Here is a 25547-nt window from a genome sequence, read left to right on the forward strand (position 1 = left end):
TTTTTTACAGTTCGTGTATATGAAGGATGTAAAAAAGTCAATTCAGTTCAGTTCAATGGCAGGAAGGTTTGTGCCTGTGATGGATCTGGCTGAGACCACAACCCTCAGCAGCCTCTTGCAATCGTGTGTGTTGCATTGGGAGCTCTGTACCAGACTCTCATGAAACCAGTCTGAATGCTCTTTGCTGTAGAAATTTGCAGGAGTCCTTGGTGACATATGAAATCTCCTTAAACTCCTCATGAAGTAGAGCTGCTGGATTGCCTTCTTTATGATTGCATCAATGTGTTGTGCCCAGGATATACCCGCTGGAATGTTGATACCACGGAACTTGAAGCTATTCAACCTTTCCACTAATAATCCCTCAATGAGGACTTCTTTCCTTAAAGTCCACTATCAATTCCTTGGTCTTCCTGATGTTGAGTTCAAGGTTGTTGCTGTGACAACACTCAACCAGCTGAACCATCTCACCCCTGTACAACTCCCCATCGCCTTTTGAGATTCTGCCAACAGTGGTGAATTTATGGACGGCATCTGAGCTGATTTCTGTGGCTTATTTTAATCCTCTGCAGTAGCCCCCCCCCCCATACCAGACGGTGATACAGCCAGTTAGAATGCTCTCCAGTACATTGTAGGAATCTGCAAGTGTTTTTGATGACATACCAAATCTCCTCAAACTCGTGAAATATAGCCGTTGTCTTGCTTTCTTTATAGCTGCATTGATATGTCTGGTCCAGGCCACTGAGCACGTCTACCCGGAATGCAGTTGCTGAAAGGCGGCATTCATCATCAAGGACACCAACATCCAGGCCAAGCTCTCTTCTTGCTGCTGCCATCAGGAAGGAGGTCCAGGAACCCTAAATCCCACACCATCAGGCTCAGGAGCAGGTATCAGGTTCTTGAACCAGAGGGACAACTTCACTCACTCCAACACCGAATTGATTTCACAACCTGTGGACTCACTTTCAAGGACTCTGCAACTCACGTTCTCAATATTTATTGTTTATTTATTTAATATTATTATTTTGTGCTTTTTTTATACTTACACAATTTGTTGTCCGTCTTCGTTGTGTGTGGTTTTCCATTCATTCTATTGTTTCTTTGTGTATACAGTGAATACCCACAAGAAGAAGAGTCGTACCGTGTTATATGGTGACGTGTGTCCTTTACTAATAAATTTACTTTGAACTTTGAACTTGAACACAAATCCCTGTGGTCAATTGTTTTATTATTAGTTTCTTCTTGTCACATGTACTGACATAAATGATAAAGCTTTGGCTTTTATGTTATCTAGAAGGATCATGACATGCATAAGTACATTGAGGTCGTTAAAAGAAAATTGAAAACAGAATAAAATATTGCACTTACAGAGACAAACAAGGTACAAGGGCCACAATAAGGTAGACTGGGAGATCAAGTGTTCATCTTAAAACATATAAGAGGTCTGATCAGGAGTCTAATAACAGTGGGATCGAAATTGTCCTTGAGCCTGGTTGTACGTGCTTTCGAGCATTTGTATCTTTCAGATTCAGATTCAGTTTATTGTCATTTAGAAACCACAAATGCAATGCAGTTAAAAAATGAGACAACGTTCCTCCAGAATGATATCACAAAAGCATATGACAAAACAGACTACACCAGAAAATCCACATAATGTTTGGCAATCCCCAGTCCAGAGTCTGGAGAGGCTGCTGCGTATTAATATCGCGCTACCATCTTAGTGCGTTCCCCAGAAAGGAGCTCCAAATCCACCAGACAAAACAAGACCAAAAACTAAAGCTACAAGACCTGCACAAAACCACATAGTTACAACAGTGCAAACAATAGCATAATTGATAAAAAAAAACAGACCATGGGCACAGTAAAAAATAGTCCAAAGATGTTAAAGGACTATAAGTTCAAAATAAAACACCACACAGTTTCCACAAGCCCCCAGGGTCCCGACAGACTCGCCATCCCACGCCAGCAGCAGAAGGGAGTACCCCCGCTATGGTCTTCCACAGCGCCGCCCGACTCAGCCTCACAGACGCAGCACACAATGAAAGTTACGTTGAACCCAGCCTCGCAGACACAGCACACACTGAAAGCGACCTGACCGCAGCGGACTCTGAGTCCGTCGAACCTCCGAGCCGACGACCATCCCCTCTGGCACAGCTTCTCCAAGCACCATCCTCTGCCGAGCGTATTAAGACGGCCCCACCAACGGCCATCGGCAATGCGACCCCAAGGACTGGGGTCCTGATCTTCCCAGCAGAGTCTTCTGCCTGATGGAAGAGCCACGATTATTTAAATACCAGACATACAGTCAGAGAAGTCTCCTCAAATGTAGATATCCAAGTGGCCGAGGATCAGGCCATGGGACTTTTGGTAAGTCGTAATTGGTTTATTATTGTCGTAAGGGCAGAGATTAAGTAGAAAACTTAGTTTTGCATGCCAGCCATACAGATAATTTCAAAAAATAATTACTTTGAAGTAGTACAATGGGAAAAGCAACAACAGAATGCAGAAAAGGGCGTTACAGAGGAAGTGTTAATTTAAAGTGGAGTTTAAGAGTGTCATAGGTTACAGGGAGAAGACAGGAGAATGGGTTTGGGAGGGGTAATGAATTAGCCATGATGGAGTGGTGGAGCAAATTCAAATGGCTAAATTCTGCTCCTTTGCCTTATAGTTTAATAAAGTGCAAATTCCATGTTGAGGTAGACTGTGAGATTAAGAGTTCGTCTTTATTGTAGAGGTCCATTCAATAATTTTAGAACAGTGGGATTGAAGCTGTCCTTGAGCCTGTTTTCAAGTGTTTGTATCTTTATTTATGGAAGGTGGGGGAAGAGAGAATGTCTGGGGTGAGTGGGCTCTAAGATTATGTTAGCTACTTACCTGAGGCAGGGAGTGTGGGCATAGCTCATGGGGAGGAGACTGCTTTTCATGATGTTTTAATAACTCTCTGCAATTTTTTTTGTAGTCTTGGGCAGAGCAGATGCCATGACATGTTGTTTCGAGGAAGAGTCCCTTTAAATAGTAGAACATAGACTACAACTTTTTGTACTTCAAGTCAATATACAACAGCGTAATTTACAGTCAAAATGCTCTTGATGGCTTCTCATTAGCCACTGATGTGATATAGTAAACTTGAAGGCCTCAAAAAATATGCATTCAAAGGTTCAGAAGTTCAATGGTTTATCTGCTCTTTCCATAATTCTGCTCATATTACCAGATATTCTGAAGAAGAGACATAATGTCCTGATAAAGGGTCCCAGCCTGAAACATCGACTCTTTATTCCTTTTCATAGATGCTGCCTGACCTGCTGAGTTCCTCCAGCATTTTGTGTGTGGTACACTGCCGGTGTTAACTCTACCAAAAGATGCCGTGTCTGAAACTGGGTCTGAGTTATTTTCAGAGCCTGGCATTGTACTTCTGCAGGTTAGGTGTGACCATCATTGTCTGTCATGGTTAACTATTCCCCCCTCTGCAGTTCCGTCCACTCCAGTCTGGAACCTGGAGAGGGAAAATTAGCTTGAAACACTTCTGAGCAACGAACACTGGGAAAACTAAATCATTCAAAAGTGAAGAACTGCAGGTGCTCTGAAATAGGAAAACATTGGAAATGCTCAGAGGCCAGGTAACATCCAGGGAGAAGGAAATGGGGTAATGCTTTCATCATCCAATCTGTTGAGTATTTCAAATATGATGGCTTAATTTGTTAAATTTTCATTTGGATGTTTAATGCTTCTGCTGATTTACAGTGGTGGCCTCTGTTAATTGGATTGATATCATTGTTAATTGGATTGTCAGATATGTGCAGAGGGAAACAGTGCCCATTGACAATACTCAGCAGGTACCTCTAAGCAAAAATTGGATGTCACCAGAAAATGGGTGAAGTAGTTTTATCGATAATATTTAATTGGTGCGTGACCAAGTGGTTATGGCGTTGGTCCAGTGATCTGAAAATGTTTTGTCCTTGAGCAAGGCACTTAACCATACATTGCTCTGCGATGACACCAGTGCCAAGCTTGTATCGGCCCTTGCCCTTCCCTTGGACAACATTGGTGGTGTGGAGAGGGGAGACTTGCAACATGGGCAACTGCCAGTCTTCCATACAACCCTGCCCAGGCCTGCACCCCGGAAACTTTCCAAGGAGCAAACCCATGGTCTCTTGAGACTAACGGATGCCTACACTTGTCACTATGAGGTATGAGTTATGCTTCCATACAATATGAATTCTACCTGCGAATAAGATTGATAATTTGAAGTATTAAATGTCAAACAGTTCCACAATTCAAAGATTTGAAGATAGGGAGAGTGGTTTAGTATGCTGCACACTTAAAAGACCTTTGAGCCATTTTCAAATGCCCCTGATGATATTATCAAAAACATTTAAAACAGTTTAAATGTGTTCACATAATTTTAAGAAGATGTTGTAAAGTAATAAAAAATTAAAAAAATATTAAGAGCACTTAAGATCAAGTTTAAGGATCAAGGTATGAATCGATATGAATTCTAAAATTTAAGACTAGTCAAGCAAAGAAAATAACAAACTTATCTGTTTAATCAAGGTTGGTGATTATCTGATTAATCAAGTTTGATGCTCTACTTGCTTCACACCTATGACTGTATGGTTAAATACAGCTCCAGCACCATATTCAAGTTTGCTGATGACACCACTGTTGTAGACCGTATCAACGGTGGTGATGAATCAGCATACAGGAGGGAGACTGAAAATTTGGCTGAGCCGTGTCATAATAACAACCGCTCATTCAATGTCAGCAAGATCAAGGAACTGATTATAGACTACGAGAAGGAAACCAGAGTCCATGAGCCAGTCTTCATCAGAGGATCAGAGATGGAGAGGGTCAGTAACTTTAAATCCTGGGTGTTTCAATCTCAGAGGACCTGCCTGCACCCATCGTATGAATAAAATTGCAAAGGAAGTACAGCAACATCTCTACTTCCTCAGGCGTTTGCGAAGTTCGGCACGTCATCAAAAAGTTTGACAATTTTCTATAGATGTTTGGTGGGAAGTGTGATGGCTGGCTGCATTATGGTCTGGTATGGGAACACAAATGCCTTTGACTGGGAAATCCTGCAAAAGGTAGTGGATTCGGTCCAGTACATCACAGGTAAAGCCCTCCCAACTACTGAGCACATCTACATGAAATACTGTCATAGGGAAGCAGCATCCATCATCAAAGATCCTCACCACCCAGGTCATGCTCTTTTCTCCCTGCTGCCATCAGGTAGAAGGTACAAGAGCCTCAGGACTCTCACCAACAGGTTCAAGACAGTTACTATCACTCAACCATCAGGCTCTCGAAAAAAATTGAGATGTTTCCACAACCAATGATCTTACTTTAAGGAATCTTGTTATTTCATGGTCTCGTTTATTGCTGTTTATTTATATTTACATTTGTTGTCTTCTATGCTGTACTTGCTCTTTCATCGATCCTGTTTACGGTTACTGTTCTATAGATTTGTTGAATATTCCTGCAGGAAAATGAATCTCAGGGTTGTGTGTGGTGACATGTATGTACTCCGATAATAAATTTTACTTTGAATTTTGAACTTTGATCCCATTCAGATGAATAGAGTTGCAATAAATAGAGTTATGGCCAGTATAATGCTGAAGGGTTGGATATGAAGTCCATTGGCCTTTTAGCTCAGCACATCTAAACTGTATTTCTGTCTTTCAGGAGAAAGAAATCCTTGGTGATGGGAAAAAATGAACCCTCTGCACAGACAGCACCTGATGTAGGATCATACCTGGCTCTTGGAGCAATGAGACAGAAAGACTTCTTGCTGTGTTACCATGCCAATAGCTGCAATAATAATTTAATGGCCCAGCAATCAGAACTGCTCAGTCTTCTGGATGCAATTGTCCTAATGACAATGATTCTGATAAATATTAATCACAAGTCCAAACCTTTGACTTGTTTCATTCTCTGTCATCAGCCATTTTTGCGATAGTAGAAACACAAGAGACTGCAGATGCTGGAGGAACTCTGGAGGTCAAGCAGCATCTGTGGGGAGAAGAAATTGTGGACATTGGGTCAAAGATTGCATTAGGATTTTTACCATAACTTTGACTTTATTACAATATTAGCATCCTCAGATATATTTCATTGCCTTTTATTCTTTTATTTAAAATACTTGCCTCTTCATTGCTTTGACACAATTTGCACCTTGAATTTCACCTTCATAATATTTTCACTTTTCCTAGGTATATTCAAATCCCTTTGATTTGCATTATGCTGCTCTTGGTATTCGCTTTTTTCATCTAAGTATCTATCTGCTACGTTTCTGATTCCTAGCTCAAAATGATTTATGAAAACATTTAAAGAAAAGCAGTTCCAAAACAAATCTCTCAGTTATCCTTTGGAAACATTCCTCTGGTTTATCTGACTATAATGCCTCAGGGTTCCATCAGATAATCAATTGCACATCCATTGTAAAATATTTCTATTAATACCTACTTTCAGTGTTTTCATAACCAGCCTTTCCAAAGCAGCTGTATCTAGCTTCCCCACTCCAAATGCCTTTGTCACATATGCAATAAAGGTAGTAATTTTAAATTGGCTAGTCTTCTCTGTTATGAGTAATTCGTCAGTGTATAGTTACAGATTTAAAAATTCATTTTTCAACTGTTCCATTAAATTGAACACTTGCATTCCAAATTTCCATTCAGTGAGGAGTTTGATTTATCAATCTGTTATTTCTGATTTTTTATGAAATACAGGGATAAGAACTGGTGTTATCAAACTTAGTTGCAATTTTTAACTCTATAACGGAGCCAAGCCTTAATCTTTCCATATATTCATTATACATCTCAGCTGACCCAGATGAAGAGCCAATCTTTGAGGCCATAAAGGGACATTATTGTACCAAAGCCAAGCCTTGTACATCACCTAAACTGTACCAGTTAAAACTTACTCAATCCAATGCAGCAAAAGCACTTCTCAAACAGAAATCAGAAAATCAAATTATTCAATATATCCTGGTAAGACAATATCATATAGGGGCTTGGGGTTTGCAACAGCCATCAGAAAGGTTGAAAAGGTTCTGTGGAAACCTGTACTTGAATAACAACTTTCCACACATGTTCCCTGATCTACCGAGTATTTACGGCATTATGCATTGTTTTCCAGTTCAAAAATGTTTGTAAGTTTAGAGTAGCGCAAAATGCTGGAGGAATTTAACGGCTCATGTGTCAGCCGTTCATCCGTTCCATAGGTGCTGCCTGACCTGTTGAGTCTCTGTAGTGTTTTGTGTGTATTGCCCTGAAATTCCAGTATCTACAGAATCTCTTGTGTTTATGTTTGAAAGTTTGTTATGTTTCTGAAAATGAATTAGAATTTTTGTGAGATCAGATGTTCACACAAAGTTCCTGCTAGCGCCTACCTGTGAGGGTTTTACAACATAAAATTCAATCAAAAAAACCTGGAGACAGGCAACCATTTTCTATGCTTCTTGATTTTAACAAAAAAAAAGTGAGGTTACCTTTAAGAACAAGACACAACAATGAGCACCTTGCTTGCAGAAAACCCTCATTAGATAACCAATCACAACTGATTAGCTACGTCTCCACAAGTAGCCTGGTAAACAACATTAAGTGTTTCTGTCATGTATGAGGACTTGACCATTAACATTCATTAAATTATCTGTGCAGTGGGAGGTGATTCAATTACCCATTTGAGAAGATATTAAAACATGTAGCAATGTGTATTTTAAGTATTCACTCTAGTGGTTTTATTCTAGCTAGGAGGTTCACAAATTTAGAAACAGAAAAAGTATATTTTATAGGCTGGCACCAAATCTCCATCAAAACTGGCACCTTCTCTTAAGAGGACCGTTGCAACAACAATTTACATGAGTGAATCACCTTGAGCATAGATAATAATCATGAGGCTCTGAGGCAAGACAACAAACTTCACAATGAGACATATTAAGGTATATGAGGAGAGACATCCAAAGTTTTGATCAAATTGGCAAATTTGATAGAGTATTTTAAAGGTGGAAAATGAGGCAGACAAGAGACTTAGTGTAGGAATTCTTAAGATTGGTCTGGAAGTTGAGATGATATGGGATCCGTGGTGAACTAGCTAGTTCACTTGGTGGAACGGGTCACAGGGTGGTAGTGGAGGGCTGTTCTTTAGCCTGTGGCAGGTAATGTGCAAAAGGGATTTGTGCTGGGTCTTCTGCTATTATTATTCTATCATGGATTTATTGATTATGCCCACAAGAAAATGAATCTCACGGCTGAATATGGTGACATGTATGTACTTTGATAATAAAATGATTTTGAACCTTGCTGTTTGTCATATATAAGAACCATTCTGATGAGAATGTTAGTGGCATGATTGCTGCATTTGCAGATGGCACTAAAATTGGTGGTGTAGTGGACTGTGAAGAAGGTAGTTTCAGGTGACTACAGGATCTAGATTGAATGGGGGAAGGGGCAAAGAAATGGCAGCTGGAATTTACCAAAATGTGAGACGAGAGCAGAACAAACACAGTAAGTGCCAGGACCCTGGGCAATATGATAAAGCAAGGAGTCTGAGGAATACCAGTACATTTTTCCTGAAAGTGGTAACAAGACAGTGAAGAAGACACACGGCATGGTTGCCATCATCGGATGGGGCATTAAAAAGGACATCATGTTGGAGCTGCAGTGGATTTTTGTGACAGCTCACATGGAATATCATGTCCAGTCTGTCTGCCATAAGAATGTGATTACCTGGAGAGGTTGAAGGAAAGGTTCACAGGAATGTTGCTGGTACTGGTGGGCTTGAGTTATGAGCGAGATGAGGTAGTTTTCCTTGGAGCAAAGGAGGCTGAGTCTCACCTTAAGAAGGTTTGAAAATCACAAGAGACATATGATAAAGTAAATAGTCATTCTCCCAAGATAGATGTGTTCAAAACTAAAGGGTATAGGTTTAAGGTGAGAGGAGAACATTTTAAAAGGAACCCCAGCACAACCTGTTCGCACAGAAAGTGGGTACATAGAAGGAGCTGCCAGAGGAAGCTGAAGACGTGGGCACAGTTACAATGTTTAAAAGACATTTGTATAGGTGCATAGACAGGAAATATTTTGAGGATATGGGCCAAAGTCAGGCAAATCTCAGATAGGCATTTACATTGGCATGGATGAGGGGGCCAAAGGGCTGTTCCTATGCTATAAAACTCTGACTCATGGAGCCAAGCAGCAGAAGCAGTGGCCGCCAATAACAGGACAATTAAAATTGGGAATTCTCATTAGCGAAGTGCTTGATTGACACAGACATCTTGGTAGGTTGTAGACCTGGAGGAGATCACAGATACAGAGAACACCTATGTCAGGATGCTGTTCATCGACAATAGCTCAGCATTTAATATCATTCCCACAATCCTGATTGAGAACCTTCAGAACCTGGGTCTCTGTACCTCTCTCTGTAATTGGATCCTTGACTTCCTAACTGGGAGACCACAATCTGTGCAGATTGGTGATAACACATCCTCCTCGCTGACAATCAACACTAGCGCACCTCGGGTGTGTGCTTAGCCCACTGCTCCACTCTCTGTATACACACAACTGTGTGGCTAGGCATAACTCAAATACCATCTACAAATTTGCTGATGATTGTCGATAGAATCTCAGGGGGTGACGAGAGGGTGTACAGGAGTGAGATATGTCAACTAGTGGAGTGGTGTCACAGCAACAACCTGGCACTCACTCAGTTCAGTAAGACGAAAGAGCTGATTGTGGACTTCAGGAAGGGTAAGATGAAGGAACACATACCAATCCTCATAGGGGGATCAGAAACAGAGAGAGTGAGCAGTTTCAAGTTCCTGGATGTCAAGATCTGGTCCCAACATATCGATGCAGTAATAAAGAAGGCAAGACAGTGGCTATATTTTATTAGGAGTTTGAAGCGATTTGGTATGTCAACAAATACACTCAAAAACTTATATGGTTGTACATGGAGAGCATTCTGACAGGCTGCATCACTGTCTGGTGTGGAGCGGCTACTGCACAGGACCAAAAGAAACTGCAGAGAGTTGTAAATCTAGTCAGCTTCATTTTGGGCACTAGCCTACAAAGTACCCAGACATCTTTAGGGAGAGGTGTCTTAGAAAGGCGGTGTCCATAATTAAGGACCTCCAGCACCCAGGGCATGCCCTTTTCTCACTGTTACCATCAGGTAGGAGGTACAGAAGCCTGAAGGCACACACTCAGTGATTCAGGAACGGCTTCTTCCCCTGTGCTGTCCGATTCCTAAATGGACTTTGAAGCTTTGGACACTACCTTAATTTTTTAATATACAGTATTTCTATTTTTGCACATTTTAAAATAATCTATTCAATATATGTAATTGATTTACTTGTTTATTTATTTTTGTGTTTTTTTTTACTATGATTATTATTTTCTCTCTCTGCTACATTATGTATTGCATTGAACTGCCACATTGCATTGCCTTCAAGTCCAAAGGGAAGCTAAAGACTTACGATGATCGTTTACCAGACAAAGGGTCATTAACAAAGTACTTAGTTGTTTTCCTTGTTTCATCAACCACAACCAGAAGTCTCTAAAATTCACCAGTGCCATCTTAAACTGGAAGAATACAATGTATTAGATGATTGCATCCTCCAAATCTTCATTTTCGTTGTAACATTTAAAATAATTGTTGATGCCTTCAAATTCTTCGTAGTTCTTGTTGTGGTAGTGAATAAGGTTATTCCTATATCACACAGTTAGCCACTCTCACATGGGAGGAGTTCACATATTGTACAAGCAGGGTTATTATGAAAAGTTCAGTTGAATAGCCTGCACATTGGCTTCTGGGTGTCTCTCTGTACTTTCCCTCAATATTGAAACACAATATGGAGTCAGAAGTGGTTCATTGTCGATCCATTTTGGCTACAGACCAAGTGAGATCCCCAGCAAGCAAGAATTTACAGTTTGACTGTTCTTGCTCTTGTATATCTATGGAAAATATCTGAAGTCTTACCAATCTAGTTGCTGACTGTATGCACGTGAGCTGAGACCTGGCTGGGTTGCTAGGCAACACTTTCAAGCTGCACCCAAAAGTGGATAAATTGTAATAATCTGTGGACTAGCCTGGGGAAGTGCACAGAGACACGGACACAGCAGAGAAGTCAGTCAAACTCTCAGGGAGAGAAAAGAAGACTTTTGTAGTCCAAATAAATAAAATAAGAAATAAACAAAGTATTTGGAAAATGGGGCAAAAACCTGCAATAACTACATCTACTGACCTAATAAAGCCCTTGAAGACATTTGTCTTCTCTAAATCAAGGGATCTAGGAGACAGCTCAAACACTTCAAGAGATTCAGGGTTGAAAGCACTCTCACTCCAGCTTCAGAAGACCATCAAGTAAGCACACTAATATACCGCATGGGGGCCAAAGCAGATGACGTCATGGATGGACTAGGACTGACAGATGCTCAGAAAATGAAGTTCATAACAGAGCAGGACAAATTTAAAGACTATTTCACAGGAAAATCAAGTATGATATACGAGTGAGTAAAATTCAGCTCCAGAAAACAGGAGCCAGATGAAAGCGTAAATGACTTCATCACAGCATTGTATGCCCTGGCAGACAATTGTGCTTGTGGAAATCTGAGAGATAAGCTTATGAGAGACTGGAATTTTGTCAGACTACTAGACACCAAATTGTCAGAGATACTTCAGTTGCAGGCAAATCTCTTACTAGAGGAAGCTATTACTATGGTCAGGCCGCGTGAGAATGTTTGTCAGCAACAGGTAGAACTCAGGCACAGAGACGATGCTGAGGTAAAGTTAGAAGCTGTACAAAGAGAAGAGTAGAAACAAGGTGCAGTCAGCAAGACTACAGAAAGAGGTAACAGTTGAGCTTGGCTCAAACAAAACAGACTAGCAAAACAAAGAGCAGGTGAAATGTCCAACTGCAGGAGATGCGGCAAGTCTCCATTCCATGTCAAAGAGCTCTGAAAAACAAAAGAAATGAAATGCCACCTGTGCAATAGAGTTGGCCATTATAAAAGCCAGTGTCACCCAAAAACAGTTCTTCAGAATGTCAAAGAGAACCATGAAACAAAGAGGGAGCTTTCCTTGGGACTCTAGATTCAAACAGACAAGGCTGGTTTACTATGGTTCAGTTGCAAAATGAGGCAGTGGTATTCAAAATGGACACTGGGGCAGATGTCTGTTTACAAAGCTGGCGATGAAAACAGGCATTACGCTAAACTCAAAAAAAAAGGAAGTGCTCATGGAGCCAGGGCAACATAAACTCAATGTGAAAGGAATGTAAAATGAGAAACAGCGAAACAAGGATGTCTATGTTGCTCAGAGTCTCTTCTCACTACAACTGGGACGACATACCATCGAGAAGCTGAACCTGGTTGTAAGGCTGGATTTTCTAAACAAGGTTCAGTGGCAGAAGTTGTTCACAGGCTGAAAGAAGTGTACCTTATCCAACTGAGGCCAGGATCAACACCCTACTCTCTGACCACAGCAAGGCGTACACCAGTCCTATTGATGAACAAAGTCAAGGCTGAACCTAAGAGAATGGGGGTGCTTGACATCATAACTAGAACGAATGGACCTACTGACTGGTGTGCAGGCATTGCTCCTTTTAGCAAGCCAATTGGCACAGTGAGGATTAGTGTTGATCTAACAGAACTGCATAATACAGTGAGGTGGGAGAAGTTTATCCTGCCCTATGTTGAGCACACATTGGGTATGCTGGGTGGAACAAAGCTCTTGATCAAACTAGATGCAAACTCAGAGTTCTGGCAGATCCACTTATCTCTTGAGTCACAGAACCTCAGAACCTTTATCACACCATAGGAAGGAGTAGTCTGCCACATGGACGATATACTCGTCTTTGGAGGAACATGATAAAAGAGTGGAAGTATCCTTGGAGAAAATGAAACAGGTTGGAATCACCCTGAACAAAAAGAAATGCAAACTTGCAAAGCTGAAGGTGAAATTCTTAGGTCAACAAATGTCTTCAGAGGGAGTGCAGCCAGATTCTGATGAGCTGAGAAGTGTTTGGAATGTGGAACAATCTACAAGCGTATCAGAGCTCCTCATTTTCCTTGGCATGGTAAACTAGCTGGGAAAGTTCATTCCAGATTTTGCAGACAGAAAAAAGCCCCCATGTGACCTCCTCTCTGGGAGAAATGTTTGGACCTGGGATGCACCACAGGAGAAGTCATTTTCATCAATTAAAGTAGAGCTTATTTCTCCATCAGCATTGGTGTTCTTTGATCTGAACAAAGCAACCAAGGTCTCAGCAGGTGCCTCTACCTTTGGCTTAGGGAAGTACTCATGCAACATTGCAATGATGGATGGAAATCGGTGGCATATACATCAAGAGCACTGACTCCTACTGAACAGCGTTATGCCCAAATTGAAAAGGAGACACTGGCCCTCGTGTGGGCTTGTGAACACTTCAGCTGCTGCTTGATAGGCACTAAATTCCTACTTGAAACAGACCATAAGCCACTTGTCAGCCTCCTCAGCTTGAAACACTTGGATGACTCACTTCCACATCTGCAAAGATTGAGAATGAGGATTAGGTGATACTGTTATGACATTGGAAAATCTTTCACAACACCAGACACCCTGTCGAGGATGCCATGCAGAAGTGAGTGGATGGAAGATGACTCCACCCTCATGGAAGATACCAACATCTACTTAGCTTACCTGTATCACAGAGTAAACTGGACAAAATCTATACTGAGTTGAAAAATAACCAAATCTGCAGCAAGCTCATGCAATACTGTGAGCATGGATGGCCAGCTGTTCCAAAAGGAGCTCACAACTCAGACCTTACTGGCCTGAAGTGGACCCACTCACCATTCATGATTGCTTGCTGCTGAAGAGCTCCAGACTCATCATTACTGGTTCTATGCATGCCAGAATCATCATGAACTCCACCAAGCACATCAAGACTTTAAAAAATGCTGCCTAAGAGCAAGGCAATCTGTTTGGTGGCCTTGTCTGATCTCACAGCTGGGAGATTGTGTAAAGCAATGTGCAAAATGCAGAAAACTGGACAGAAATCATGCTAAATCTCTCTGTCACACAGAATTCCCAGACTTCCCATGGCAAATTGAAGGCACAGACATTTTTGAACTGAAAAGAGACAAATCTCCTCTCATGGAGTGTTGAGTTGTTCAAGATGTCTTCTACATCCTCAGCAACAGTCAGAACAGCACCTGGAAGCTATATTCAATTGCCATGGAATACCAGAGACACTTGTATCAGACAATAGTCCAGAATTCAGCTGCTCAGAATTCAAAGCCTTTGCTAGGGACTGTGAGTTCAAAACCAGATGAGCAGTCCACAGTCCCCACAGGGAAATGGAGAAGTGGAAAGAGCAGTACAAACTGTTAAAAGTCTCCTACTGAAGGCAAAAGACCCCAACAAAACACTGCTAGTGGATCACTCCATACCTCTTGTGAATGGCTACAGCCCACCAGAGTTGTCAGTGAGCTGGAGACCGAGAACAAGCCTAAACATTCTTCCTTCCTGTCTCCCACGTCACATACCGGACTTAGACAAAGCGAAAAATTTTGAGACAACACAGTGTGAGAAAATGAAGAGCAAGTATGATCTCAGACACAGAGCAAAATCTTTGTCGTCACTCAGGAGTGGTGAAGTTTTTGGGTTCCAGACCAATTCACCAAAGGAATAATAGTCTGGTAGCATACACCAAGATCATCTGTGATCAGAACATCTCATGGTGAACTCAGGCAGAACAGATGTGTGCGTGTGCACCTTCAAAGTCCACGAAAGGTAGAGGATGAAATAGAGTGACCTGATCCTTATGACAAGGACTACTCATCTGAGGTGGATACACCTGTTCAAGAATCTCCGCTCCAACATTTCCAGGAACATATACCAGATATGGGCGTTTATCTATCCCACCACGGAGATATACTCGATAGTCTAATAGCTTAGGACAAGTGTCTAAAGAGGCAGAATAATCCTTTCACTTTGCTGCAGTGTTCAGGTAGTCTACCCTAACCTCCATTAGTGTTCTTTAAAAAGAATTATAATGTTGAAAACATTTCACAAATAAGACTGTTCTTAACAAAAAAGGAATTGGTAGAAAAAAAGGGGGAAAACAGAGAGAGAGAGAGAGAGAGTGTTAAAAACAAAAACATTTATAATGTTAGCAGTTCTGTTTTATGTTTACGTAAGGAGCATAAGTTATTTGGGTAAAGTGAACCAAATTGCTCAATTTCAGTGACTATAATTATATTGCAATTTTCCAGATCTTCATTTTAATTGTAACATTCAATATGATTATCGACACCAATCAAATTATTTGTAGTTCCTAACTTGCAGAAGTAGTGAGATCTTTTCATTTTCACTCCCCACTTTTTCTGGTAACTCCAAGCCTGAATGAGCAACCATAATGATCAAAACAGTTCTGAATTGTCTTACTGTTTATTACTCACCAACTATCAGTGACAAAAATCACTGCTTTTTGCCAACAGCCTCCTGTCCCAATTGAGTGGCACAGTGTCCCAAATAAACTAATAAAATCGGGGCAATTTTCTCTATTCGTTATAAGTCTTTAACAGTTGTCCCAAATAAGCAACTGTCCCAATTAACCCATGGTCCAATTAACCAGAATCCACTGTATTTAGTTGGAGAAAATGTCTGGTTATCTAACACTCACTATCAGACAGCCAGTTGCATAATTTAGAGAACTGAAGGTGCTTGAAGACAGTTGTTTATATATACTGGATGGGGTGTGTGTGTGTGTGTGTGTGTGTGTGTGTGTGTGTGTGTGTGTGTGTGTGTGTGTGTGTGTGTGTGTGTGTGTGTGTGTGTGTGTGTGTGTGTGTGTGTGTGTGTGTGTGTGTGTGTGTGTGTGTGTGAAATGTTAATTCAAAGTTAAATCCCTGAGGGTGCAAGAGAAGTAGCAATGATGGAGATGGATAAGAATATGTAGAAATATTCAACAAATGAGGAAAAGGCAACAGAGTTAGCATTCCAGATTGATAAACCAAACTCTGTTTCTCCCTTTGCTTCTCTTGAAAGGTCACTGTCATGGGCTCTTTTGCTCTTTTTTTTACATGTTCTTTTACTAACCTTTCTTCTAGTTTCTGCATCTTCTTGCTTTGTCATAAGAAAAGACATCAGAGGAAATTCAGGTTTTTGATGGTCAGGTTTCTCACTGATTTCATCACCATTCTGTATTGAGATCATTACTTCTGACATTGACTTTGAGAAAGTAATCTGTCAACCATGGAATATACAAAACCCAACTAATCTGTCATTCACAATTTCTAAATTTCACATACCACATGCCATAAAGATTGTGATAGCACCTGCAAAACGTTGCTTGCATTTACATTAAGGACAAATAATCTCAATCAGCCAGCTCTCTCTATGAGCACAATGTAGTAATTAGATTTTACCCTTGTTTTTTCCTGCTTGTTTGAATGTTGCCCAGCGGAAGTAGTCATGTCTCCTCCACAGGAATCTTATTCAGCTGCCAACCAGTTGTTGGAGCCATCAATTTTAGTTAGTTGACTGTTGTTTTCAATTTAAATGTAGTAAGCTTCTTGTATGATTTGTGAAAGTATAAACTGGTCACTGATTTTGGTACCTCTAGTGCCCTGATAAGCAATTTTTTGATATGAAGGTTTTGGATTGTCAGCTTCCACACAGAAACTTGTGTGAGATCACTATGGTGGATCTCTCTACCTTCAAACTATTGGTCTATCCTGGATTATCTTGTCCTGAGTGACATAACTCATTTCACATGCCCCTGCCGTGCTTGCATATTTATGTGGTCACGACACAATTCTGTATGGGTGTGGCGTAACTAATAGTCCAAAAATTATTACAGACGATTGATATAACCATATAACCATATAACAATCACAGCATGGAAACAGGCCATCTTGGCCCTCCTAGTCCGTGCCGAACCCTTAAGCTCACCTAGTCCCACCTACCCGCACTCAGCCCATAACCCTCCACTCCTTTCCTGTCCACATACCTATCCAATTTTACCTTAAATGACACAACTGAACTGGCCTCTACTACTTCTACAGGAAGCTCATTCCACACAGCTATCACTCTTTGAGTAAAGAAATACCCCCTCGTGTTTCCCTTAAACTTCTGCCCCCTAACTCTCAAATCATGTCCTCTAGTTTGAATCTCCCCTACTCTCAATGGAAACAGCCTGTTCACATCAACTCTATCTATCCCTCTCAAAATTTTAAATACCTCGATCAAATCCCCCCTCAACCTTCTACGCTCCAATGAATAGAGACCTAACTTGTTCAACCTTTCTCTGTAACTTAATTGCTGAAACCCAGGTAACATCCTAGTAAATCGTCTCTGCACTCTCTCTAATTTATTGATATTGTTCCTATAATTCGGTGACCAGAACTGCACACAATATTCCAAATTTGGCCTTACCAATGCCTTGTACAACTTTAGCATTACATCCCAACTTCTGTACTCAATGCTTTGATTTATAAAGGCCAGCGTTCCAAAAGCCCTCTTCGCCACCCTATCTACATGAGACTCCACTTTCAGGGAACTATGCACAGTTATTCCTAGATCTCTCTGTTCCTCTGCATTCCTCAATGCCCTACCATTTACTCTGTATGCAAACACAAAGTGCACTGCAGATGCTGTGGTCAAATCAAGACATACAAACAAGCTGGATGAACTCAGCAGGTCGGGCAGCATCTGTTGAAAGGAGCAGTCAAGGGTCTCGGCCTGAAACGTTGACTGCTCCTTTCAACGGATGCTGCCCGACCAGCTGAGTTCATCCAGATTGATATGCAAGAAGGTCATAAGCCTTATTAGTAATTTTTGATCCTAATAATACTGAAAAGTACCGTAAACAATTCAGCAGCTGCTAATCCAATACAGTTTTCTTCAATTTATTTCTCAGAATGTAAGTGTTTTTAAGAGAAAAGTCACATTTTCAGTGGAGTGCATTTATTGTGTAGATGCTACAAAACTTTAGTGCTTAACCATTGCTATGGAGGGAAGTGCTATCTTAAATTTGGTGTGCTTCTGTTACCTTAGGGAATAGCAAGATCATATTTTGTAGCATTGTTGTACCTTGCTTGCAGTTCTGTTGAAGACCAACTGCCACAACAATGGCCTTTATCCATTTCTGAAATACAAAGCATTCCAGTCCACTTTTTCATCACAAGTCATGTTATTCACATTATTTAATGCAAGCTCATCATCAGTTATATATATACTGTAATTATTGAGCAAATCATTCATGGAGCTTTAACGCAGATTTCAAATGAACAGAGTGCGATATCGATAAAGGCAAGAGTGGTGGACACAGTGCGTCTGCAGTGGCTGAACCCAGTTTCAGCACACCTTTAGCAGGCTGCCCTGGACCTTACACTGCTAGTTAAAGTTCTGCATCTGAGTGAATGAGTGGAAATGATACTTGGCATGAAAGACCAGAGCAGAAGGATGCACTACATTACAAGGAAGAAACAATTAACAGCCCAATCGCATTTGCTTGCAGGATGATAGAGTTAGAAACACAGAAACATAGAAAATAGGTGCAGGAGTAGGCCATTCGGCCCTTCGGGCCTGCACCGCCATTCAGTATGATCATGGCTGATCATCCAACTCAGAACCCTGTACCTGCTTTCTCTCCATACCCCCTGATCCCTTTAGCCACAAGAGCCATATCTAACTTCCTCTTAAATATAGCCAATGAACCGGCCTCAACTGTTTCCTGTGGCAGAGAATTCTACAGATTCACCACTCTCTGTGTGAAGAAGTTTTTCCTCATCTCGGTCCTAAAAGGCTTCACCTTCATCCTTAAACTGTGATCCCTCGTTCTGGACTCCCCCAACATCGGAAACAATCTTCCTGCATCTAGCTTGTCCAATCCCTTTAGAATTTTATATGTTTCAATAAGATCCTCCCTCAATCTTCTAAATTCCAGCAAGTATAAGCCTAGTCGATCCAGTCTTTCTTCATATGAAAGTCCTGCCATCCCAGGAATCAATCTGGTGAACCTTCTTTGTACTCCCTCTTCAGTCAGTTACCTGACTGAAAGCAACTGAACAATAATGAGTGTCTGCTGTTTGAAAAAGCCTCAACTCCGAAGAGTAATGGTCCCTGCACTGAACCATAATCACATTGTAGAAGATGAGCTGCAAAGAAACTTTATTTTATTTCTAACAATTGGCTGATGACGAGTCCATATAACATATCAAGAGGCCTCAGTTAGAGGATTGTGTGTAGTATAGTGTGCTGATCCATACAAAATTCATGAAGTAAGTTAGATGCACCCCTGTAGCACCTTTCATAACTCTAGGGTGTCCTGAGGTGTGTCCCAACACATTTCAAATTATCGTTGGAGACTTCAACCAGGCTTATTTGCAGAAAAGCCTTCCCATTTGTCACCAGCATGTAACTGGTAGCACCAGAGGTCCCAATATACTAGTCCACAGCTAGTCTAACATAACGAATGCCTACCGTCCCTAACGCTGACTGTATTTTGGTAAATTGGATCTCTAGGCCGTCCTTCTCCTACCTGCACATGGGCGGAGCCTAGAAATCAAGGCTCCAGAGATCAGGGCAACCAGGAGGTGGTCACAGAAGACAGAGGAGGAATTACGGGACTGAATTGGGTCTGTGGACTTGGCTGTGTTCAAGCACTCATCTGGAGATCTGAATGAATACACCATAGCTTTGGGGACTCTGTTTTGGAACTGAAACAACAGATCACACCTACAACAGAGTGGCATTTCCTTTGTGATATTTGTATTCAAATCTCTAGAGTGGGTCACAAATCCACAACTTTCTCACTAAACTGAGAATTAAGAAATAAAATTTTCAGAGAAAATTTTAAAAATATTGAGTAATCATTCAAACACAGCTTTCAGAAGCACATGATAGATATGATAGATTGAGATGTTTCTGAAGTGGTGAAGCACGAGTTGCCATTGATGCATAATTAAATGCAGGACAAAGATGAGCACTTAAGAAGTCAATCAGAGCAGAATGACTATACAGATGTGGATAGTCATCTCCAAAGCTGGCATTTATTACATGTTCATTCATAATTGGATAAAGGTTAAGAATTATGAGAACTATTTACTTGCAGGGAAGATAAATGATGCAATATTCTGATTGCATGCATAGCAGTTTTATTTTCATCAATATAAATACATAAGTAGTTCTGAGAACTCGTAACTCATTTAATTCAAACACTTCCTTTGCATAATTTTGCACAATTCCATCCTGATTGCAGTGCAACAAGGTTTTGATAGTCATAATCAGGCAAAACTTTTAATCATCAGTTTTCACTAATTGGAATGGGAAGTACCAATGGTTGAAAAGTCTTTTGCTATTTTTTACTGGTCTTCCAAACTTGGTGTTCCAGCAATTAACACAATGACAAAAATACATCGTGGGTTACAGACTTGAGCAGTATAGATTCAGGTTTTACATCCCAGCTTATTCATGTTCAAAGTTCAAAGTAAATTTATTATGTAAGTACCTCTATGTCACAATGTACTAACTTGAGATTTGTTTCCTTGCAGGCATTTACAGGAAAATAAATAAATACAATCAAATTTATAAAAATCTATAAATAACAAAGACTGACAAACAACTGATGTATAAAAGAAGAGTAAATTAAGAATGCTGAGTTGCAGAGTCTTTGAAAGGGAGTCTAGAGATTGTGGAGTCAGTTTGATATTGAGGTGAATGAAGTGAAAAAGAATTTCTCAGCATATATGACAAACTCTTCTCGGGCTTCCAGCTGGGTAAAGGTATCGATGATAACTGATGTTTCCATGACAAACTCTGCCATCTTCATTGTCATCAAAATACCTGCAACCTGGCTGGAGGCCCGAGAGGAGTTCATTTGTGGGTGATGTTATCCTCACTGGTTCGGAACGTGCTGGTTGAAGACATAAGGCTCCTGTACCCTCTACCGGACGGCAGTAGTGAGTAGATAGTATGACCTGGATGATTGGACTCCTTGATGATGGATGCTGCTTTCTAATGGCAGTGCTCCTACTAACTGTGCTTAGTGATGGGGAGGAATTTGACATTGATGGACTGGGCTGTGTCCACCACTTTTTGTAGAATTTTACATACCAGGTTGTGATACTTTGCACTGTGTATCTATAGAAGTTTGTCAAAGTTTTAGTGTAATGCATTCTTAGTGATGAAACTGAAGTGCTGTCCCAAGGACAGATACTCCAAGTATGGCTATGTCAGGGAATTTAACATTACTGACCCTCTCCATCTCTGATACCTTGATGAGGACTGGCTTCTTCTTCCTATAGACAATAATCAGCTTTTTGGTTTTGAGTGACAGGTTGTTATGGCACCACTCAACCATATTTTCAATCTCCCTCCCATATGTCAGTTTGGTAACACCTTTGATTCTGCCAAGAACAGTGGTGTCATCAGCAAACTTAAGCATGGCATTGGATTTGTACTTAACCAAAAATCATTTGACATAAAGTCAGCAGAGAAGGGGGTTAAGCACTCAACATTGTGATGCACCTTGTGATGGAGATTGTGGAGGAGATGTTGTTGTCAGTTCAAACTTACCAGGGTCTGAAAGTGAGGAAATCAAGGATCTAGTTGTACAAGAGGTATCAAGGCTCTGATCTAGATTAATGATTAGTTTTAAGGGGACGATAGTGCTGAACACTGAGCTGCATTCAACACTGTCACAGCAGTATCATTCTACTGAAGTGGAATTGCCATAAGACTACAGGACATAGGGGCAGAATATGACCATTCGGCCCATCGTCTTCTCTACAGAGTTTAACTGCAGGAATATTTACTCCTTGAAAAGTAATTTGGATTTCTGAACTGTACATCTTTATATGCTCCATTTTTTTCCAGGTTCCTGCCTTTCAGATATAGAGATTAGATTTAATGTGTGTTTTGTGGTGGCCTTGAAGTGTGAGCAGAAGAATTTTGATGTAGTGGGAAGCTAACTACACATTGGGTATATTCACTCTGCACATAAAATTCTTATTTACACTGCTAACAGTTTCAAAAAGTGCGGTAAGTTTATGTGGGGTGAAAGAATACGTTAAAAAATATGCTGCTGGGTTTGTTCTTGCCTTTTTTTTGGAAGTAGTTCAATTTACTTTCAATTCACAGCAAAGAATATCTTGCAAGGACAGAAACCAACCACAAAAAGATAAGGCTGAAAAATGAGGAGGTTACAGCTCTTTGACATATGCCCAAGGAAAAATACAGCCATCCACTACCTCAAGCAAAATACTATAAACGTTTGGTAAGTTTATGCCTGCTCTCAGCAGTAATTCCTGAGCATTCAATTGCACAGCACATTGTTATAGCTACCCTATAATAAAATGATGTATGGGATGATATTGTCATCTCATTTCCCAACAATTGCATAAAAGGGGTGCACAATTTGAGCAACTTGTTGAAGTTCTCAAACTATGGGTAGTTATTGATAGCATCCTTCTGTGCAATCTTAAAGTTTATTTGTTTGGCAATTTGCTGATATCTTTGAGGGATTCTTGGTGGCTTTCACTATATTTCTCTATGTAGATAATCCCAGGTAGGCTATTCCTCTCGTATGCCATGATAGAATGCAACTAGAAAAACTGTAATCAATCTTATAGATCGATGGGAACAGTATTCCGTTCATGGGTGGGTATACTTTATGGAGTATTCTGATTGCTTACAATGGAAGGTACAGGCAAGATTGCCCAGAAAAGTTTACTCTTCTGCCACTAAAAAGCCCTAATATGTATCAGATAGAAACCCAAAATCTAACAACTGTATGTTACTATTAGCCAAGTATATATTATCCAATGGTATCTCTTCCTGTGCTGATGAGTTTATTTCTGGGATAACTCAGGTCTTTGGTCTTTGACCCTCAGATACACTTTTGGGAAGTAGTTGAGAGCATTACTTTTTGCTCCAGAAATGTTTGAATTTTTGTATCTCAAAGCCATTGTGATTGGTGACTCATGTGGCCTCGTGCTTTCCCCTGTCGATAACTAGGTAAGTCCCAAAGGTTCAAACAGAGAGTGTTCAGCATAGTATTCTAGTTTACAGGTTTTGTTGCTTCTGTTATTGGAAGGTGCGGTACAGCAGTTCATATCAGTGACTTAGCTTTTAATGGACATATTTATTATCAAAAGAGGAAGTGAAAAGAGGGTATGACATACAATAGAAGTGTATAATCAGAGCTTCATAACCACTTTTCCCCCTAAACTGTGTGGGTGTACGGCCACGCAGTGACTGAAATGCTCCCGTATACATAGCCTATGTGGCCAGGCAGCTGGAACTTTTCCTGATGTCCCACGCAGGTTTTCAGGCTGAGCGATAATTTCCTGCTCAGAGCAGCTGACAACAAAAATTAGAGGGAATGTTCTTCATAACAAATATTACAGTGTGACTGCTCTGGGGTATATGGGAGAATCTGGATGATGGCCAATTTGTAAAGCTACAGGTTTTGGAGGGGAATTGGGCAGTGTTTGGAGGAGGAGTTAGAAAATATGTGCCAGAGGCTTTTGTAGACCTGCTAACTTCTTCCAGTTTGCCCATGAAACAGCTTATTCTTCTTTTCACATGTCTCTCTTTTCTTTTCATAGTAGCTGGGGTTCTGTCAGAGTCAGTGATCTAGGGCTACAGCTCAGACTACGGTTCTCTGCGATCTTCATACCGGCCGTGCGGCCCAGTGTTCTGATATCTCCAGGAGCATTCTGCAAGATGTCCGTCTTCAGGGTGCAGCCCCATAGACGACCCAGTTGCTTGCTGATGTCACCAAATGAAGCGTGACAGCAGATTGAAACATCGGGACAGCAGGCGGTGTGTGCTGCTGTCAGAAGAAGTCCCCTGTACTCGAGCAATCCCTCTCTCCCACTTTCTCTCCTTTGATGGTGAGTGAGAGCCTGTCAGTCCTCGAGTTGGGGAGCTGGAGAAATGACGCAGAAGATCGTAACATCGGAGGAGCGAGCTGCTGTTCTCCTGCTCTCGTTGTTGCAGGAGCGAATTCTCTCTCCTTCACTGGTGAGGGGCAACTTGTCTGAGATACCGAAGTGCTGCTTTATGGACTCTAGTTCAGCGTCTCGTTGGGGGCTTTGCTATTGCTGGCATGGTTTGGGGAAAGGGGGTTTGGTGCTTTCACTGGGTAATTGGGGGACAGTGAGAGGGAAGGTCGATGCTTCTGCTCCTGCTTACATGTGGGTGAGGGAGGGGGCTCTGGGGGTTCTAATATTTACTGTAATTCATTCTTTGGGTTTTCTAGTTTCATGGATGCCTGTGAAGAGTAAGAATTTCAGGTTGTATACTGCAGACGTTCTTTGATTTTAAGTTGAACCATTTGATTTGAATGCATGAGATAGTGAGCCAATGATAGGGGGAGGGGAGTGGGGGCAGTCATGGTTTCCAGTAGCACAAAGGCTAATGCAGAAGTGGGGATCGGTATTGAGAAATTCTCCGGTGATGTCTGCTTTTTACTGTAACAATCATTCTGTACTGGAATGCAATTGCTCTGTTTTTCCACTGAATCAAAGTTGGACTGGACAACCCCATTAGAAAGCACACTTGCACAAGTGAGTAGCTTGGGTGAGCCCAATAGGATCATGTTGTTCCAGATTTCACCTATCATTGATCAATCACCAAAGAAGCAAACTGTCACAACTCTGCATTCTGTGCAGCAGGGTGATTTATCCGCTACTCATGCACGTTACATAATTTTTTGCAGTCCATAACAAAACTGCCCCGTCCTTCCTTGCCTTTTGGCTCCTTTCTGAGCTCTAGATCGCCCATCAGATGGAAGTCCATGGGAGAATCCTACCTGGCTGCTCCAAGCGCCAGTTTGCTCTCTGCATGAATCCATAGTGATCTCCATTATTCACTACACATGGTTTTTCAGTCAGCTGCTTCTTGCTACACAAGCTGGGCATCAGGGAAGACAAGCCTATGCTTGAGGCCCTCAACAAGTGAAGGAAGCGGAGTAACATCACGCACAGTCGGAAACAGCTGATTATCATGACAAGTAGTGATGGTTAGCCCTCTCTGAAGCTCCAATTAATGACAATCTAATCACTTGCAGATTTTCCTAAGGACCTTGCTCCGCAGGATTGCCCCCTCCCCACTCATGGAGCTTTTCTATTACCGAACAAAGAGTAAACACACATCCTGTCACAACTGTGGACACTGCTGTAGACTCTGGGCGCTCTCGCAGGCAGGAAGCTGAAAGAAGACAGCAATCACACACACGAGAATGCACATGTTCCAGCCAATTAGGATCTTTTTGTAATTGTATTTAACTCTCTTCCTTTTTCTTCAGTCTTGTCAAGTTTTTTTTGGCACATTAGCATTCATAAATCAATGCATTGAGTACAAGAGATGGGATGTTATCTTGAAGTTGTATATAACATTGGCAAGGCATAATTTGGAATATTGTGTGCAGTTTTGGTCACCGACCTACAGGAAAGATGTAAACAAGGTTGAACGAGAGGCCTTGATGAGAATGCCTTGGATCCAAATGCTGGAGTATCTGTGGCTACTGAGACAGGAGACAAAATCAATTGAGCTTACAT

General features: G+C 41.2%; 1 long non-coding RNA gene across 2 annotated transcripts in view; it reads right to left on the bottom strand.

The window, feature by feature from the left end:
• Nucleotides 1-1142: 1142 nt before the first annotated feature.
• The window catches only part of LOC132395417 (uncharacterized), a 48200-nt gene continuing 23795 nt past the window's right edge, over nt 1143-25547 (bottom strand). Inside the window, exons 2-4 of one of the 2 annotated variants that reach the window (XR_009512604.1) lie at nt 18032-18127; nt 5913-6009; nt 1143-2261 (exon numbers count right to left, since the gene is read on the bottom strand). This is a non-coding gene — a long non-coding RNA (uncharacterized LOC132395417). Of the gene's footprint in view, nt 2262-5351; nt 6010-18031; nt 18128-25547 lie in introns of those variants that run through there. The other variant, XR_009512605.1, reaches the window with a different exon arrangement.

Source organism: Hypanus sabinus, chromosome 6 (genome assembly GCF_030144855.1).
Source record: "Hypanus sabinus isolate sHypSab1 chromosome 6, sHypSab1.hap1, whole genome shotgun sequence".
NCBI lineage: Eukaryota > Metazoa > Chordata > Chondrichthyes > Myliobatiformes > Dasyatidae > Hypanus > Hypanus sabinus.